Below are 16363 nucleotides of genomic sequence, written 5' to 3' on the forward strand. Positions count from 1 at the left end.
GATGGAAGTCCAGCTGCAGCAGAACAAAATCAGTAGGGTTTGGAAGATAATGAAGACAATTTCAGGTCACAATCCAAACTCCCAGGTTGTATGAGATTTAAGGTGGGTGAATGATCTGAACCAGTTCTTCAACAGGTTTGATCACACATTCACTCCTTCCCCAGCCCAGTCTCCACTGCTCATATCCCCTGTTCTTCGAAGACTGTCTGCTTTTTTTCCCCCGAACTTCACACATTTTAGCTCTCAGTCATCACCCATCCAACCCATTTCAGAGGACGCCATGCCACAGCCCCCATCTCCCACCACCATCCTGCTTCGTTCAACACTTCTGATGAGGAACAAGCTGTGAAAGATCAAGGTGCAAAAGGCTGCAGGTCTGGATGGCATCAGCTCCAGGCTCCTGTGGTGCAATAGCTGCTGAGATCAACTGTGTAGTATTATGGGATACATGTTCAACATGAGCCCAAAGCTGGGGAAACTATCACATCTGTGGAAGACCTCTTGTGTGGCATCAGTGCCCAAGACCACACATCCGAAGGACCTCAGCAGCTACATGCTGGTTGCAATGAGCTTGCATCTGATAACCCTCGGGAGGTTGGTCTTTAACCATCTTTGCCCCCTGATGAGGTTTTCGTTGCTGCAATTCGCCTATTCACCTACCACCCTGGCTTTGGGCTGGATGATGCCATTATTTACCTCCTGCACCAATTACATGTGAGGACCCCTCAGAGTACAAACTGTGGACACAGGGCTTTGTAGACTTGTGCCCACAGAACCATCTCCTGATGAATGTAGAGAAAACCAATTTTCGCAGGCGCAAACCCAACACAGTGACATCAGTGAACATCCAAAGAACTGACATTGAGATAGTTGACTCTTTTAAGTACCTGGATGTTTAGCTGAACAATAAATTGGACTGATGTCACAACACTCTTTACAGAAAGGGTCAGAGCAGACTCTACCTGCTAAGGAGATTGGGATTGGCGATGCTCCTGAAGACCTTTTTTGATTGTTGTGCCATCAGTAATATTCTGTTGTGTAGTTTGTTGGGGCAGCAGCGTATCTACAGCTAAGAGGAAGCTGTTCGATACGCTCATTAGGAAGGCCAGTTCTCTCCTAGCATGGCCCCTCGATCCAGTGCAGGTTGAGGGAGACAGAAGGACTCCAGCAACAATATCATCACGGTTGGACAATGTCTCCCACCCCATGCATGAAGCTGTTGCAGAACTGGAGAACCTCTTCAGTGACGTACTGCTGCATCCCAGGTGTGTTAACGCAGATTCTTCCTCCAACTGTTAGACTTTATAACCATCACTGCTCCCAACAAACTTCAACAGAAATGTTTACATCCCTGCTGCAGTTTTTTCCCCATTTCCTGATAATAGTCTGTTGTTTTTTATGCATAAATATACATGCAGGATTGGTACATTTGTCAGATCACCCTACCCAGCTGGACACTTCTTTTAAACTGATTATGGTATTGTTAATAACTTTACAGTATGTTTTATGTTGTATATTTTCCGCTTACTGTACGCCTCTCATTCTTATCTTTTTGTTTTTATATCTTCTACTTGTGTGTAAATCTGCATGATTCAATTTACCTTTCACTTTACACTTGGATTTCCCACTTTGGGGCAATAAAGGACATTTCTATTCTATTCTATTTCATTGTATTGTATTGTTTTCTATTCTATTCTATTCTATTCTAGTGGTTAAAGTGCAACCCTTGGTGAGATTTTTTAAAGTAAATCCAAACTCTTTACCCATACATGACAATGATTAGCTCCAGAAGTCCATCTTGTCTCATAACACTAAAAAAACCACAATAAATCAGGTGAAATATCCATGCACAGAAATTCCCAGTTCATAAAATAAAAAAACAAAAAGACGGTTGGCGTTGCCTAATGTTCCCAACTGTTTCCTCTCATAAAAGCCCTCCCACATTCCCATTTATTCAGCGCTTCATGCATGAATAATCCAATGCAGGGAAAAGTGCAATATTTCCACCAGGGTTTTGACTAGATTTGCAAAGGGGGTTCAGCACTGTCCCCCTTGAGGACTCCCAGACCTCTCCCAGGAACACAGAGCAAAAATAATCAGACACAAAACACATCTTTCTTATCTTCTGCCCACTCCTAACAAGCACATAATTGCTAATATCTCTGCTGAGCCGGAGAACGAATACCCCGGAGACTGTCTATGTATACACACCCTGATAGAGAGATGAGGACGGGTTGCTATAGGAACAAGGGAGACTTAATGTGTTAAAGCAAGGTGCATGAGAGGAGTGAAGCAACACAAGTGGGGGAGGAAGGTTAAAAACTCAGAAGAACAGCAAAACAGAGCAATTCTGCTGGTCCCATTTGAAGATTCTACCTTTTTATGAAGATTCTCGGCAGATGTCATTGGGCTTCTTAGATACTAACCAACAGAAGGTCAACTGTATCCTGAAGAGGAAAACAAAACTCTGCAGTGTACAGTAGATTACATTTTGCTTCTAAAACTGTTAAGAAATTAAGAAAAAAAATTAATCTGATGTTGGGTTGAAAACAACAGCAGATGTTTATCAGCAATGTATTCACATTGTACAAAAGTAATACAAATTAGGATAGGTTTATCTGAATTCTACTTATCTTAGTTAAATCTTACAATATCATTTATTTCCAAGTTTATCACAGGCAGAAAGAGGTAGCTAACAACCTGAAGATGCCTCCAGTCCATCAAAAGCCCATGAGTCACTTTCTTCCAGCTCCTTTGTTCAAGTCCTCTCTCAGCTGCACCACATTCCACTGATTCCCATGTCATCCGGTCACCTCGCCAGCAGTTAAAAGCAAGTCAGCTCTTTACCTCTTTGCCAGATTCTTCTGTTGTCCGTATCCATGCCACCGTTCTTGTGCTCTGTTGCTTTAGTTGCTCCAGGCAGTTGCTGTCCAGTCGTTCGTGTGCCGAATCCTCTTGATAAGTCTTTTATTTAATAAATCTACTTTGCCCTCACCATGAGACTGCCATTATGTCTTATCTAGGATCTTGTTCCACACATTATGGAGACTTGTATGAGTCAAATAAGAGGTAATTGAAAAAAAAATAAAAAAATCACAAATCAATTTACAACCCCTGGCAAAAGTATCTGGGTTCACTACCTAACATAATAAAAAATAAAAGAATTGAAACAGACATGATAAACTATTTTATTTATTTGGATAGACCAAATGACTATAAAGTGTTAATATTTTAAAGTCCACCTGTACATTTACTGTGGATGTAATGACTCCCCTCTGCCTTGTTCAGCCCCTAATCATCAGTGTGATGTTGGCCATTATATTAAAGGGAAAGCCTTTTTACAAATGAAAACTTTAAAAGTGCGGCGTGCATTTGCATTCAGTCCCCTTCACTCCAATTCCCCTGCCTTCAGAAGCCACCTAATTAGTAAATGCAACCTGTGTGGAATTTCATTTCAGGTGGAAAGAGTGGGGCACAACTGCAAACCTACCATTTCATGGCTGTCCTCCTAAACCGACAGGCTAGACAATGAGAGCTTTGATCACAGGCGTCGTTAGAGGCCCATGGTAACACTGGATGAGCAGAGAGCATCTCAGATAGAAGAATCTCCAGACAGGACAATTATTAGCTGCAAACTCCACAAATCTGGCCTCAAAGGAAGAGGGAAAGGAAGAACAGCTGTTGGATAGAAGTCCACTTTACAGTTTGCATCAATCCATTCGAGGGTAACAGCTAACCTCTGCTTAAATGAGACCAAAATTGAACTTTTTTGGTCTCATTTACATGCAAAATGCTATGTCAGGCACACAATTAACACATATATTGTAAATCTACAGTCACACATGGTGGTGGTAGCATCATTCTGTGGGAATGCTTTTCTTCAGCAGCAACACCAAAGCTAATTAGAGTTATGGGAGAATGGTTGGAACTAAATACAGGACAATTCTGGAAGAAAATATATTAGAGGCTGCTGAAGCCTAGAATAGGGTGGAGGCTAAATGGAGGTTCAAGGACCCTTAACCTACACTCAGAACTACAATGGAAGTTCAAACCTGAGATGTCCATACTCTAAATCAACAGCTCTAACCACCACAGCAACATGCCACCTGGCTGCTGTACACTTTATTGTGTTTCTTTTCATATTGCTCAATCAAAATCAAATTTAGTTTCTGCGGTGCAGGCATTCATTCCTTTATAAATTCATTTACCCTCTCAATTTTAAAACAACAAATTTTAAAATGTAAACTAACAGAAACATTTCAAAATTCCTGGTGTGAAAAGAAAGAATGCCTCAATACCATCCAGATTAATTATGTGCAGGAAAACAATAAAAGGATAAAGACTCCATGGGTGAGTGTTAGGTGCAGTTTACTGAGAGAATTGGGAAAGAGAAAAAGAAAGCCGGTAATTAGGGAGTAAAAATAGAAACGAAGTGCAAAGGCGAAAAGCAGCAAAAGTCAAGCAACCCAATTTCGAAAAGGCTGGATCTGGAAATAAATATCTTTAATATTAAACTGAGCATTTTTCAGCTTCCAAGGCATCTTGCTGAAGCATCTTCATATAATGGTTATCGGTTATTTGTCTGCAAAACACATCAGTGGGGCAGTTTTTGAACTGAAATCTGTATCAGTCATGTAGTGCATTACTGGATTACTCCATACAGTAGCCATCGGTAGTGTTAGCTGCTGTACAGAGGCATAAGGAAAAAAGTGAGGCCATAACTTCTGGGTGCCAGAGATCACATTATGTTGGCCAAGCTCTAATCATTCTTTGATGCCAGAGGCGCTTCATTCAGCCTCCCACTCTGTCTTGATCACTCTCTGTCTCTCTCTCTCTCTCTCTCTCTGCATATCTTCTCCTCTCTCTGCCTCTCTGCTTGTCTCTGTCTTTTGCTCTTTATCTCATTTTCTTTCTCTCCATCTCCCTGTAATGGTATTTCAATAGGACAGACAGCCACAGGAATCCAATACGCATGACGTCTAATTGAGTCTTTAATAGGCTGTCTGATGTTTGCTTGCTGCTAGTTCACACTGAGAGGTACAGTCGCACTTCAAACAGGACACCACTGCCAGCTGGACCCACTGGGAAAGGTCATTCTGTGTGACCAAATCAACAGCCTGCATTGATGTGAATAAACAAAGTGAAAACCTCACAACAGACATAGATAGATTTCAGATACTTTGTCTATTAGCAAGTAAACATCACAATTAGTGACTTTATTTCAGTTTCTTAGGCTAATTTTATGGGTTTAATCACAGTTTGTGGTGATTACTCAAAATGTGAATAGCTAAATAGCTCTTAACAAACTTCTTTACAAGCATGATTGCTTGTGAAGTGCTTTGAACCACAAAACACAACATTTGACACTCAGTCTTGTGCTGTGCCAGGTTGTGACAGCTGAGTGCCAAAGTAATATGATGTAAATGTTTAAAAATTAACACAATGTAGTTAGTAATTAGAAAACAAAAATCTGTTATCATGTGGTGATTTTTATTGGGGCGAAGGAGGTGACGGCGGCAGGAGTTTGCCCTGCAACCAGTGGGTTGCCGGTTTGAACCCATGCTCCGTCTGTCTCAGTTTTTTTGTCTTTGGGCAAAACACAAGATTACTACACTTTTAAACAATTTTTGAAAGCCTAGATTAAGATGATTTAACATCTGTGGATGTAATTTAAGACAAAACCTAAAACACATTGCTTCTCTGTGTGTGGAAAAATATGAAAAAAAAGATACCATATCAGGAATAGAAGTGTGGACTTCTAAAAGTCTGGTTCATCCTTGGGCAATATTTCCAGATACCTGCAGCTGCTATGTTCATCTGTTCGAACAATTAAACGCAAGTTGAAAAAGGAAGCTGCGAATATTCAGCCATCATACTGTCCAGGTATATCAGAGATGACATGCTTTGTGCAAAATGTGTCTATTAACCTCAGAACAACACCTTCTGTTAGGAGAATTTCAAAAATGTAAAATAGCACATTTGCAAGTGAGTAACAAAAACACAGTAATTTTGCAAATCTTTATTAACCTAAAACATTAAAAGTGGGATTAGATATCAGATAGTGACAAAAAACAGTGTGTGTAAATAGTAATAGTTTCAGATATTCTCATGTCTTTATAAATAGCTGTTTTGCAGATACAAGTTTTCTGAAGTACCACCATACTGTTAAGACATTTTAAAAACTGTAGTTTTATGCTGTCCTCGCCCCGAGTTCTCTAATTTTCACCAGCTAGACAGCAAGATAACGATGCTCCAATAAACAGACTTCTCTTTCTTTTTGCTGTTTTATTGAAGAATGGCCTCTGACCATTGCCTTCTCTTTGATCATCGTAAAACTGAAATATACAAAACATGGCATTAGCTAACTAACATTGCGAATTAGCCAGTTACATGCTTACTGGAAGCTAAAATAAACATTTTCACAAATAAATGTACAAATTATAACACTACTGTTACACAAACAATGACAATTACTATGTTCAACATTAACCAATACTTACGGACAAATCTCGTCCAAAACAACAACGTATTAAGGTTGATATCAGCTTTCTTTATCAACTCTCCGACATTACGTTCCGCCATCTTGGTTCTGTCTGCTACCTTATTTTCTTTTTCCCAGAATACCCAAAACAATATCATAAACAACCACCAAAGGGAGTTCTAGGGTGATTTACAAAACCTTCTTATATAATGTAACTTAGAAAGGCAGAACACTCCCCGCCTGGTACAATACAATTGTGCCACTACAACTAACTTTTCTAACACACATTTTTTTAACTGTATAAGGCCATAGCACTTTTAATTACCATCTCATAAAAGCAAAACCATTTCAGAAATGGGTCTAAAAAACACTTTTTCATTTCCATTTTTTACAGTTTTTACTTCTGCTTTTCGAACCTTTTTGTCCTTACTCTCAAATGTTCTCACAACTTTTCCCATTGGGCAGTTGTTTCTCTCTGTGAGAGCGCCTTTCAATAACACAATGTCCCCAACTTTAATGTTCGGTTTATCATCAGTCCATTTTCTCCGTTTCTGTAAAGTTGATAAGTATTCACTTTTCCACTGTTTCCAAAAAGACTCTGCCAGACACTGTACTTGCTTCCATTGCTTCGAATAGAGGTCTGGAGGTGCAAAGTTTCCTGTTGGCCAGATAACGCATTGGTCTTTTGGGTGAGGATCATTGCTGGAGTAAGAAGGTTTGGTTTGTCTGGATCTGTTGAGACTGGTACAAGTGGTCTTGCGTTCATTATTGCCATTACTTTTTATACATGAATATACTTAACACTTCATGTGTGCGTGGGATATGTGCGGCATTCAAAAGAATTCCATCCAGGATGCGCCTCGCAACTCCGATGAGTCGCTCACACGATCCACCCATGTGTGAAGAGTGTGGGGAGTTGAATAGCCATGTACATCCTTTCTCCAGCAGGTAAGAGTTCAGTTCTGTGTCCTTATGATCAATTTGCAGTTCATTACATGCTCCAATAAAATTAGTCCCTCTATCAGAGCGAAGTATTTGAGCAGGTCCACGGACGCAGAAGAATCTTCTTAGTGCATTAATGAAGCTCAATGTTGACATCGATTCAATGAGCTCAATGTGCACAGCTCTTGCAGACATGCAGGTGAAAAGTACAGCCCAGCGTTTACTGTCTGCGCTTCCTCCTCTGGTGTGATGTGTGGTTACTGTCCAAGGGCCAAAAACTTCCAGCCCTACACTAGTGAATGGTGGCATGGGTGATAGCCTATCAACGGGTAAATCTGCCATCTTTTGAGACTGCATTTGTCCTCTATGTTTTTGACAAATAACACATTTGTGAAGGACAGAAGAAATGAGTCGTTTACTGCTATTGATCCAAACTCCAGCTCCTCTGATTGCTCCTTCTGTTATGTGACGCCCCTGATGTGCTGCTTTCTCATGATGGTATCTAATAAGAAGGTCAGATATATGATGACCGTTTGGAATAATGAGAGGATGTTTCTCATCTTTTGTTAGGTTAGCAGGTGCCAAGCATCCTCCTATTCTAAGGAGTCCATCTTCATCAATGACAGGGTTCAACTTTTGAAGACAACTTTGTTTTGGAAGTGGTTGATTTGCTTTTATGCACCTATGGTCCTCTTTAAATGCTTCATTTTGTACTGTGAGAATAATAAACTTGGCTGCTTTGGATACTTCATCTGCAGTGTTACTTTCACTAAAACACTTCCAGCCTTTACTTTCTGTCTGTTTTCTTGAATGATGCTGCCACACGTCTCAGTGATGCAATAACGCGACACAACCTCATCCAATGAGAGAATCTTTCAAAACGACATGGTTCTAGTTGCGTTACTGAGGTTTTGGTAACAAAGGTCTTTACATCAGGTCTGATCTCTGCATCTGTGTCAGGGTCAATGAGAGTAAAACTATCACAGTGTGATATCTCTATGTCATGTCCTGCCAAAAAGGAAGGGCCACTAAACCAGTCTGTGGAAGCTAATGTGGAAGCTGAGATCCATCTAGTAGCTGTGTCTGCTGGATTGTCCTTAGTGGATATGTAAAACCACTGTGCTGGATGTGTGGTCTTCCTGATTCGAATCACTTGGTTAGCCACATAAGTGTAGAATTTCTTGGTGCTGTTCTGAATGTAACCAAGGACGATTTTACTATCTGTAAAAAATCTGACATTTTCTACTTCAATGTCCATCTCATCTCTAATGAGTTTGTACATCTCTACAGCTAAAACTGCTGCACATAACTCCAATCTAGGAACAGTGTGAGCGGGTCGGGGGGCTAATTTGGACTTGCCAATGATAAAACCTGCATGCCACTGACCTTCACTGTCGAGAGCTCTCAGGTATGCCACTGCTCCTATGGCCGTAGTGGATGCATCCGAAAATATGCAGTTCTTTCTTCACAGCAAAAGCCTGCGAAAACGGGAGATAGCACATTTGTATTTGTAGCTGCTCAAGATCCTTCAATGAATTTCTCCATTTGTCCCATTCGTCTTCTCTTTCTGCAGGAATAGGTTCATCCCAATCCTTTTGCTCTGTGGACAGGTCACGGAGAAAAGCTTTTCCCTACATTGTAATGGGTGAAACAAAACCTAGTGGGTCATATAAACTCTTAACAATGGCCAAGACACCTCTCCTGGTGAATGGCTTTTGCTCAGTAGTCACATGAAAAGTAAAACAATGACTTTTAGGATTCCACAACACCCCTAAACAGCAGGGGTATGTTATCCAGCTCCAAATCCAAGTCTTTTAGATCTTTGACCCTTTCAACAGCAGGAAACGTTTCCACTATCTTGTGATCATTAGAGGCTATTTTGTGTAGCTTTAAATTCGACTGAGCCAACATGTTTTGTGCATTTGTGAGTATCTTAACAGCTTCTTCTGCTGTTGCTGTGGATGCAAGGCTGTCATCAACATAAAAATGTCTCATTATGAACTGCTTTGTGTCATGTCCATACTCCTCTTCTCCCTCAACTTCAGCGCGCCTCATACAGTGAATAGCCACAGCTGGGAATGGACTGTTCCCGAAGACGTGAACCTTCATTCGGTAGTCACAAATGCCTTTGCTGGTATCACTGTCCACATACCAAAGAAATCTCAAATAATCCCTATAATCCTCTCTCACATCAAAACAATAAAATATTTGTTGCACATCAGCTGAAAATCCTACAGGCTCTTTTCTAAAACGCATAAGGACACCTAGTAGAGTGTTGTTTAGGTCAGGTCCACTTAATAAGACTTTGTTAAAGGACAGTCCTTCAACCTCCGCACTTGAGTCGAAAACTACTCTTAGCTGGTCGGGTTTTTGCGGGTGGTAAACACCAAAGGATGGTAAGTACCAGTGTTCTTTGTCTGAGTCTAAAGGTGGAGCAACCTCTGCGGGGTCATTGTCCAGCATGTTTTGAATGAACTCTGTGTATTGTCTTTTCATTTCAGGGTTCCGGTCCAGTGTTTTTCTGAGGGACTGGAAGCGTTTGAGGGCTTGCTCTTTGTTACTTGGAAGCTCTGGTCTAGGAGAGCGGAATGGCAAAGGTGCCACCCAGCTGTTACTTCCATTTTAATACACTTTCTTTTCCATAATGTCAATAAAGTCTTTATCCTCTAATGACAGTGCTGGTTTGTCATCATCTTTTGTTCTGTCAAACACTATTTCTCCCAGCTGACTGGTATTCACGTTTCCCCTATCCTTTTGGGAGGCAAGTGTGGTGCTAAGCCGATAGTTGCAACCACATGGCTCTATGATTTGAAACATGTTAGGACATGGGCAGAGGTAAGAAGCACAGCCATTCTGAAGAACATGTGTTTTGAGTACATTCACATTAGGGGGTTTATGTGTCTTCCCCATGCAGGCTTCCCCGACTATAACCCAGCCTAAATCTAAACGCTGTGCATAGGGCATACTGTGTGGCCCATTGATTCTCTCTCTGACTTTATGGACCTGAATAATGTCTCTTCCCAACAGCAAAAGAATAGGTACTTTTTCTTCAACAGGAGGTAACGTTTCAGCTATCTTCTGTTAGTGTGGGAACTTCATAGCAACTTGTGGAGATGGAATCTCTCTTCTGTCATCTGGAATTATGTCGCACTCAATCAAGTTTGGGAGTGGGAGCTTTACTCTACCATCTATTGACTGAATTGTATAGTTTAATGCTGTTCTGCCAACATTATCTGACAGTCCTGAGCATGTCCTGAGGTTGTAAGTGTCTGAATATGTCTTAATATTAAAGAGCTAAAAAAACTGAGATTTGGCTAGTAACTTTTTACTTTGTTTGTCAAGCACTGCATACATCTTTCTTGCCTGTTCTTTTTTTCCGTCTGGATAGACGAACACAGGGCTTATTTTTGAACATGAATGTGGGATATCTACATCACCACATACTTCTATGCACTTGGACACATCTGAAACATTTGTACTATCCTGTGTCTCCCCGCCATCATCTTTATCAGCTTCAGAGGTGTCAGCTGGAGCAGGAGGAGGACCTGGATGTAGTACAGCTAAATGTCTGTCGCCGCCACACTCCGTACACTGTATTTGTACTTTGCAGTCCCTTGCTTGATGTTGAGTAGAACCACAGCATTTAAAACAGATTCTGTTTTCTTTTAAAAATGACTTGCGCTCATCTATGGGTTTTGCTCTGAAACCTTTGCACTTTTTAAATGGATGCGGCTTCTTATGTATAGGGGAAAGCTTGTCAGGGCTCTCTATAGGCTTGCTGTAACTATTTTGAGCTGAACTACTATCTGTAGGGATGTCCGTTTTGTGTACACTAATCACTTGCCTGTTATTGCTTTTGAAGCTTTTCTCTTTTTTGAAGCTTGCGTTAGCAGGAGGTGTGATGACAAAGCTTGGGTCATTTCTTATTTTGGCTTGTTGTCTTACAAACTTTGAAAAAACCCTGAAAGGAGGAAAGGCAACTTTATGTTCCTCTTTGTACATTGCTCCTGTTGCGATCCATTTTTCCTGTAGTCCATAGGGCAACTTCTCCACAATAGGGATGACTCCACGAGCCGTGTCCAAATATGAGAGGCCTGTTAGGTATCCTCCATCTTTTGCACATTCAATTTCCTGCAGAATGTCATCCAGCTCTCTCAACTTTGTATTGTCCCTGTTATTGAGTTTGGAAAACTGTTCAATGTTTGTTAACAGTGCATTTTCCACTACTTCAGAAGAACCGTAACATTCCTCCAGTCTTTGCCACACAAGATCCAGTGCTACAGTTGGACAGAAAACGTTGACTGAGCGGATTCTTTTTGCCTGCTGACTGGACTCAGGTCCAAGCCATTTGACCATTAAATCTAGCTCTTCTTGGGCTGTAACATGTAAATCTTTAATAGCATTTTGAAATTACGTTTTCCATGACCAGTAGTTCTCTGGGTGGTCGTCAAACTGCAAAAGTCCGGTACTTAACATTTCTCTCCGTGTAAGGTACTTGGTAATCTCCTGTACACCCTGTGTCTCTGTTGATGTTTTAGGACTGTCAAATGGATGCAGTTTGAGGGGATTCATTCTTTCTCCGTGTTGTGCTAGGTGCTCCACTTTAACTTTAGCTTTTTCTGCACTGTATGGTCTATTTCTGCATTTGTGGCCTCTTCACATTGTTTGCGAGCAGCCTTGTGACAGGCAAGTGGATCTACTTGCAATGTGAATCCTTCAGAGCAAATGTATAAGTGTTTTTGTACATACTCTGTCGTATGCTGTTTTGGGCTGGCAGGTGGTCCCACTGATGGATAGTCCTGTTCAATTTTTGAGAGATCCTCCTCCTCTTCATAAACTGCAACTTCTGCTTCTGCAGCTGCAACAGGCTTCTGAGAACTCAAAATATGCAACTTAGCCTCAAGTTCAGCTTTCTGCTTCATTATGGCTGCTTCTTTTTCCAAATATGCCAGCAGTGCACGTGCAGCCTCTGCTTTGGATCATGCTTTTAGTGCTGCAGAACTTGTGGATGAACGTTTGGATATACTTGAGCATGTAGACTTGGAATGTGTGTCTATGTTGCTAGCTTTATCCTTGTTCTGCTTTACCTGTGTAATCCTCCTTTTCTGTTTGTCTTGGGTCTGACGCTTGCTCCTGAGGAAGATTCAAGTTACAGGTCCTTCTCAAAAAATTAGCATATTGTGATAAAGTTCATTATTTTCCATAATGTAATGATGAAAATTTAACATTCATATATTTTAGATTCATTGCACACTAACTGAAATATTTCAGGTATTTTATTGTCTTAATACGGATGATTTTGGCATACAGCTCATAAAAACCCAAAATTCCTATCTCACAAAATTAGCATATCATTAAAAGGGTCTCTAAACGAGCTATGAACCTAATCATCTGAATCAACGAGTTAACTCTAAACACCTGCAAAAGATTCCTGAGGCCTTTAAAACTCCCAGCCTGGTTCATCACTCAAAACCCCAATCATGGGTAAGACTGCCGACCTGACTGCTGTCCAGAAGGCCACTATTGACACCCTCAAGCAAGAGGGTAAGACACAGAAAGAAATTTCTGAACGAATAGGCTGTTCCCAGAGTGCTGTATCAAGGCACCTCAGTGGGAAGTCTGTGGGAAGGAAAAAGTGTGGCAGAAAACGCTGCACAACGAGAAGAGGTGACCGGACCCTGAGGAAGATTGTGGAGAAGGGCCGATTCCAGACCTTGGGGGACCTGCGGAAGCAGTGAACTGAGTCTGGAGTAGAAACATCCAGAGCCACCGTGCACAGGCGTGTGCAGGAAATGGGCTACAGGTGCCGCATTCCCCAGACCTGGGCTACAGAGAAGCAGCACTGGACTGTTGCTCAGTGGTCCAAAGTACTTTTTTCGGATGAAAGCAAATTCTGCATGTCTTTCGGAAATCAAGGTGCCAGAGTCTGGAGGAAGACTGGGGAGAAGGAAATGCCAAAATGCCAGAAGTCCAGTGTCAAGTACCCACAGTCAGTGATGGTCTGGGGTGCCGTGTCAGCTGCTGGTGTTGGTCCACTGTGTTTTATCAAGGGCAGGGTCAATGCAGCTAGCTATCAGGAGATTTTGGAGCACTTCATGCTTCCATCTGCTGAAAAGATTTATGGAGATGAAGATTTCATTTTTCAGCATGACCTGGCACCTGCTCACAGTGCCAAAACCACTGGTAAATGGTTTACTGACCATTGTATCACTGTGCTCAATTGGCCTGCCAACTCTCCTGACCTGAACCCCATAGAGAATCTGTGGGATATTGTGAAGAGAACGTTGAGAGACTCCAGACCCAACACTCTGGATGATCTAAAGGCCGCTATCGAAGCATCCTGGGCCTCCATAAGACCTTAGCAGTGCCACAGGCTGATTGCCTCCATGCCACGCCGCATTGAAGCAGTCATTTCTGCAAAAGGATTCCTGACCAAGTATTGAGTGCATAACTGTACATGATTATTTGAAGGTTGACGTTTTTTGTATTAAAAACACTTTTCTTTTATTGGTCGGATGAAATATGCTAATTTTGTGAGATAGGAATTTTGGGTTTTCATGAGCTGTATGCCAAAATCATCCGTATTAAGACAATAAAAGACCTGAAATATTTCAGTTAGTGTGCAATGAATCTAAAATATATGAATGTTAAATTTTCATCATTACATTATAGAAAATAATGAACTTTATCACAATATGCTAATTTTTTGAGAAGGACCTGTATATTGCTTTCCTGACCATAGGCTCATGTGTGCTGAATATCTCCTTGTGGTTGTAGCCCGCTGCACTGATGTCCTTTTACTATACTGTCCTCGCCCCGAGTTCTCTAATTTTCACCAGCTAGACAGCAAGATAACAATGCTCCAATAAACAGATTTCTCTTTCTTTTTGCTGTTTTATTGAAGAATGGCCTCTGACCATTGCCTTCTCTTTGATCATCGTAAAACTGAAATATACAAAACATGGCATTAGCTAACTAACATTGCGAATTAGCCGGTTACATGCTTGCTAGAAGCTAAAATAAACATTTTCACAAATAAATGTACAAATTATAACACTACTGTTACACAAACAATGAAAATTACTATGTTCGACATTAACCAAAACTTCTCGTCCAAAACAACAACGTATTAAGGTTGATATCAGCTTTCTTTATCAACTCTCCGACATTACGTTCCGCCATCTTGGTTCTGTCTGCTACCTTATTTTCTTTTTCCCAGAATACCCAAAACAATATAATAAACAACCACCAAAGGGAGTTCTAGGGTGATTTACAAAACCTTTTTATATAATGTAACTTAGAAAGGCAGAACAACTTTGATTTCAGGTATTTTGTTTTTTTTCCACAAATAAGGAAAATATATTTTTTATTGATTTCCACCTTGTGTTTGAAGAACAGATCTCCAAATTTCAAGCCAAAAAGATAAACAGGAAGGCTCACCTGTTGTCATAATTTAGAATAGGGAAAGAAGAAGGATTCTCACCAAGCCCAACCTCAAATTTCAAGATGGCTGCTGTGAGGTTAAAAGATACTGGTAGCCAGTGACGGTCGCTGAGGATCATGATCGGTGAAGCGCTGACTCCTCTGGAGACAGATGTTCAAATATATGAACCCAAAATTAAAGCTTATATTTCAATTGTGACCTTAATTGAAACATTTAGTTGATTTAAAAGCTTTTTATTTTGCTGTAATCAGTTCCTTCCTCTAACAATACGAAAGCAAAAGAATATTTAATATAAGGTCAAATTAGATTTTTTTTTATCTAAATATTTTTTTTTTGGCTGATCTCTTTTTTAATAAAATTGATAATTGTGTATGATCTTACCGTTATTTGTAGGAAGTCAATGAAATCTATCCTTCGCCACGAATATCTCTGTCGCTGTTGCGTTCATTTTTCTAAGTCTGGCCGCTTCAATGGAGATGATCCCCAAGGAGGAGAGTCTTCCTGGATCATTCCTGTTCTGACGTTTTTAGTCCTTTCAATCTGGAGAATGACCTTTCTGCAGATGCTGTTGTAACTGTTAGAATGAGCACCAGCTGGAGTAACTTGGAGTAACAGACTGGATCACATACTTCTGGGCCGAAAAGCTGAGTTGTCCAGGATATTTACCTTCATCACACCCCCACCCTCTGAGTAGAGGAAGAGCAATGACATTCACCTGTAACCCATTATGCCTATGGGGTTCAGCACTGCCCCCTATCAGTGTGGCACGGTAATTTCTGCCTTACCCTGTGCATTTTCACTCCACATTTATGGCCAATCAGAAAGACTAAATAGGTCACACACATTCATTAAATATATTAGACAGACTGTGTAACATCAGCAGGTTTAGTACACGTGTAATCAAACATGCCAAAATGAAGATAGACAAATTGTGGACAGAAAAGTGGATAAATTGATTTTCTATTATTATTGGTAGTATTTTACTTGTCATGATGACAGGTGAGGCAATGTCTCACCTGCCTAATGTGTCTGCAAGTCCCTGCTGGTAACAGCAATAAAAAACAGTTTGCTAGCACTTCTAGAATAATCTGTTTAAAGCAAAGATTGAGGGGCCATAAGCAACTCATAATGTTGGCTGCTTGGACTCATTAGCTCGACATTACAGATGATTTAGTTTGGATTTATCTTTTAAACAAATGATACCAAAATCTGTGAGTAAAACTGAATGCAGCCTAAAGACCATCAGCAGTGCTCATACCACAGTTTGATTAATCTTTGCTGCTACTTGCAAGGTCATCTGGTAACGTGTGTCACAAAGTGAAGAGGGAAAGATCCAAATAAAGGGGCAGATAGGGAAGAGTTTATCAAAAACCTTTCCCAGCCAAAGGAAGTGTCACCTTGGAACAGAGTTGATCTATCACAGCAAAAAGGTCTGTTGCACCAGGGATCATTGGAGAGAAAAATGAGCAATGAAGCAAACAATTACTGGAGTTCAT

The 16363-nt window shown here is 40.7% G+C and overlaps 1 pseudogene; it reads right to left on the reverse strand.

Annotated features, from left to right (window-relative positions):
* Nucleotides 1-6004: 6004 nt before the first annotated feature.
* LOC124855826 lies at nucleotides 6005-15544 on the reverse strand (annotated as a pseudogene).
* Nucleotides 15545-16363: the final 819 nt, after the last annotated feature.

This window comes from Girardinichthys multiradiatus, chromosome 19 (genome assembly GCF_021462225.1).
Source record: "Girardinichthys multiradiatus isolate DD_20200921_A chromosome 19, DD_fGirMul_XY1, whole genome shotgun sequence".
Lineage (NCBI taxonomy): Eukaryota > Metazoa > Chordata > Actinopteri > Cyprinodontiformes > Goodeidae > Girardinichthys > Girardinichthys multiradiatus.